The following is a 4,730-nucleotide window of genomic DNA, read 5'->3' on the forward strand; positions in this document are numbered from 1 at the left end:
CATTGGATGCTTTCAATATTTTTTAATCAATTTTCTTAAATTGAAATAGTGCAATAAAAAACTATACTAGCAACAATTATATCTTAGGGTGCAAGGAGTATGCAAAGAGATATATAGAGTGAGTGAGAAAGAAGAATTGTTTTTTTACTTTAATAATATTATCTATGAAGATAGGTGTTAAAATAGAAATGATAGTTACAAAGTATAAACATAATTCTTATTCCAAATAAGATCATAACACAAACTATAAACATAATAACCCTAAACATAACATAATATAAATCTAAATCATTAACCATAGCCTAACTTTACTTAAAATCCTAATTTTACTCATAAGACTAATTATATTCCTAATCTAACCTTAATCTTGACCTTAACCCTAACAAATAGAAAGATAAACAAAGACTTGAAATATATTATGTAATAACAATTAATTTTATTTTTCCTTCCATATATTTCTTTATTTTCTAAGTAGTTAAAAATAAATTTAAAAAATAAGAAAGTCAAATTATATCAAACTCAAATATTACTAAAAATAATCTATAGTGAATAAGAAAATTAACTTATTGAACCTATTAAAAAAAAGAGAAAAATAACTTATTGAATGCAAGTATAATTTAGTTCTACATTAAAAATTAAAACTCAAAATAATATTTTGAATATTGTTAGTAAACAGATTTGTCACAGAAGAATTTGCCCAATGGAGTGTATGTGGCAAATCGTTCACAACAGTTGGATAGGCCCTTGATATCCGGCCTTCCTCTACGTTGGGAGGGGCAGCTCCCTCGTAAGATATAATTTTTAAAAGGTTTTTCAATTAAAGAATCTAAAACTTCAAAATTTAAGAGAAAGTTGTGGAAGGTGAATGCACCACACGCCCTCACAGCCTTCAGAGATTAACAAGATCGATAACAGAGATACCCAAGAACTATGCTTGAAAGCAACCTATATTATTAAGCACATTCATTATCATCTGTAAACATTCGCATAGCACCATGAGAATGTCCACTACAACGTATAACAATTTGGATTTTAAAATAAGAAACCCAAAGTAGATCTCATTTTATTTCCTTGCACCAAGAAAAACGATAGAGATTTTTCAATTCAGAGATAAAAAGTGTACATACTTTCCAAAATTTATCACTAGATCAAAATTTCAGCATAGTGTTCCCTTATTTTTCCAACCAAAAAGTCCTTTTTACAAAGCCAAAAGGTATCCTTATATAGACATAGAGGTTAATAACTACCTCTCTGAGGTTAATAACCACCTCCAAAATACGAAATTCTGGAAGGTTAATTAACCTTAGGAAAATTAACCTATACAAGGAAACTTGCAAAAACAAAACTTTAGCTAGATTCCTAAAAACGTTTGCATATACAATCACTAATTCTTCTAGCTATTAGCCCTATCTATCAGGACACAATTGATCTGTCTCGAAAAGCCCTGTAAGCATCTTAGACGAGTATCATTGATTCATAGTTCGGAATGAACACGTTTTCCATCTTGAGTTTGGCTGTGAGGTATCTATCTTGGATTTCTTCTGACTCCTGCCGATAGGCTGAAATGTTACAATCTCCCAGCGTGACTGCAACCAGGCTAAGCTTCATCATAGTTTCAGCATCTGACACACGGTTCTCTATTTCTGAATGAATCTGAACGCTGAAGGAATCAAGGAGAAACTGACAATCAACATGCTGAAGATCACTTACTGGCACCCCACCTGTGATAGTAGAGATTAATTCATCTGTACTTTTGTTTTTAGTTCACCCTTTTAATTTTGGCATTGTATCAAACAAGTCAGGAGCAAATCTCAAAGGTTTCGAACATCTTCCATAACTTGGCCATGAACCTAACAATGAACTATCATAATTCCCTTTGATTGAAGGTTCTTATCATCTAAACTCATAAGAGACCTTCTCTATCGGCACCCTCAAGGCTGAGATTTGGCGATTGATCAAATCTTTGGAAAACACGTCCTCTCAATAGGGAATGTCTTCCTTTTATTGAATGCACAAGCATGCAACCTGTGGTCATCCAATGATTAAAAAAGAGCCCGGATTCATTCCTTGCAAAAATCGTGACTTTGCCAATATCGTGCCTCTCATTTATGTGCCACTGATTAAATGTATCTGCAGCAATTTAGATGCATAGCGTGAGGTTAGTAAGAGCTCGCAGGCCTATTCACCTTGGCATTACGTCAAACAAATCAGGGGCGATCTTAGGAGGTGCTTGCATTCTTCATTACATGTCCATGGATCGATATTTGTCTTCACCAATACCGAGCTAGATAATTATCCATTTATGTTTGCAGATGGGTGGTGTCCACAAATTACATTCTAAATGACTTTAGGAAATCGAAAACATTACAGGCTGGGTCAATACGTAATGCCTTGGGTTTGCGGCTGGTAGTTTTGCTATTTCGTACTTTAGGTTTGTCAATTTGTTGTATTGCATGCCTCATAGTTGAACACACTCTTTCCAGTTCATGCACACGTGATCTCATGGTATCTATATCCATTTTAAGTAGTTGATTCTCTCTGATAGTGTTGTTCCATCTCTCCCCACCCGCAACTGTACTTGACAATGCCAGGTTTGTGATAGGATTGAAGGGTAAAGTATGGCTTGGATCAGCGCCATCTACTGCCATAAAAGAACCAGCGATTGCATTTCTCAACTGGAGTTGCTCAAAGAAGAGCACTTGTACAACAACACGCAAGGGAAGACGTTCATTTGGGCAGCATGAGTACAGGCTTCAAGCATGAGTTTCTGGCAATCCATGATGCTATAGATCTTCTCTCGCTCTTCCAGAGTCACCTAAGGATGCGCCTTCAAGTACACATCAATGGCTCTATACAACCCATCATCAAAAACCCTTGCGTAATCTGGCAAAACTTCAGCTAACATCTAAAATTTGGTTGGTTTTGGATTCCCATCAGGAGCAACCTCGGCCAAATAACCGTCTACAAGTTTACCAACTGCCGTGATTGGTGTCAATGAGGGTGATCCCACAAAGCCACCATCTTCGTATCCATGTGGATTAGCCACAGCGGAATCTGCACCATGGTGATTCGATAAGAAATACTGCAAAATCCTTTGTACACAGTCAATATCATATAGAGTTTCAACAGTGTAAGAATAGCTTGGCATGAGCAGATCATCCAGAGTGGCCTGTTTCAGCTGCAACCTGATTCTTCTCTCAAGATTCATCTTACATGAATCAGAGTCATCTAGTATATTTGTTGTTCTAAGCAATCCGAATAGAAAATTTGTTGCACTATCAACCCTAGTTTCGGGAAGAAGGCTTTCTATTGTTTCCAGAAATTCTTTTGGATCAACCTCAGAAGGGGCAGAATGTAAATTAATAGATGTAGCTATACCTCGGCGTGTTAGCCCAGGAATGGATTTCTTTGCATAGTAAATTATAGCTCCCGTGATGCTTTCTTGTCTGATTTCTTTTTCTTCCATTGCAGATATTACTCTCGTAAAAAAAAATTTAGGCTCAGAACTGCAATATCTTCATACCACCAATCCGATCCAGCTGTTCTTGCCCTTGGATCTGTATTAATTCCGTTCCAAAGAACATTTCCTCCAGGACTCTGCATCTCCTTGGGTGTAAAGAAGCTTTTCTTCATCTTCTATCTGGCTACTGCATTATTAACAATGTTGCATGTATCACCTTACCAGGTTAATAACTACCTTATAGAGGTTAATGAAAACGTATTCTTGGTAGCTCTCATTAACCTTTTGAGAGGTTAGGTTAGGAAAAACGTGTTTTCGAATGCTATCATTAACCTATAGGAGAGGTTAAGAAAAACGTATTTTTAGTGGTTAACATTAACCTTTTATTAAGTTAAAGGTTAAGAAATACATGTTTAGGCGGCAATCATTAACCTTTTATATCTGGAGGCTCAGAAGTTGGATTTAAAAAATTTCAAATGCTGTGCGAGGCTGGGAACGAGCCGGAGACGTGGAGGCTTAAAGACTCGCAAATTTCACAGATAGAATGATCCATTTAAGGCTTAAAACTAGGCAAGTTTTTAAAAATTAACAACAGCTTATAAAATTGAAAGAATTTTATAACCAGGCAACAGCTAAAGAATTTTATAACCGGGCAACAAATATAATATATAAAACCAAATGAATTATGTTAAATTAGTAAGTTATATGTTCTTACAATGATAAGAGATTGTGTAAATTTTGCAACACGATATTTTGTAATATAATTATTAAATTATCAATATATCTGTAGAGATGGAATAATTATATTTTTAAAGCATTAACATTTTATTATAATTATTTAAATAAAAAATTGAATAAAACAATATAACATCTTAAAATAATAATTTATATATTAAATCTTAAAAAATTCAAAACTATCAAATTATACCAAAATGATATTATCCAAACAAATTTGTTGAAGAAATAAAAATATAGAATATAATCTTATACTATAAAAATCGCAACAAACTATTATCAAATCTAATAGGTGGAGTTAGATATCACAATATTGGAAAAAATCAATGGGACAAAAAAGAACCTCCGAGAAATTCAAGCCATCTTTTGATAATGTTTAAAAATACTTTTACTGCCTTAAGAAGTAAACATTTATGCATTAACATCAAAATTAACTATTCAATAAACAACAAGAGCTCTATTTGAGCTTGAGTCCCTCCCTCTTGTACAGAAATAATAGTTTATCAATTTAAATATGAGTGGATAAATTTGATTT

At 34.0% G+C, this 4,730-nt stretch overlaps 1 pseudogene; it reads right to left on the minus strand.

Annotated features, from left to right (window-relative positions):
• Window positions 1–1,952: 1,952 nt before the first annotated feature.
• LOC149541468 (BTB/POZ domain-containing protein At1g30440 pseudogene) lies at window positions 1,953–4,107 on the minus strand (annotated as a pseudogene).
• Between the last annotated feature and the right edge of the window lie 623 nt (window positions 4,108–4,730).

This window comes from Cupressus sempervirens, chromosome 8, assembly GCF_028749045.1.
Source record: "Cupressus sempervirens isolate cs-2001-9-10 chromosome 8, ASM2874904v1, whole genome shotgun sequence".
NCBI classification, from domain to species: domain Eukaryota; kingdom Viridiplantae; phylum Streptophyta; class Pinopsida; order Cupressales; family Cupressaceae; genus Cupressus; species Cupressus sempervirens.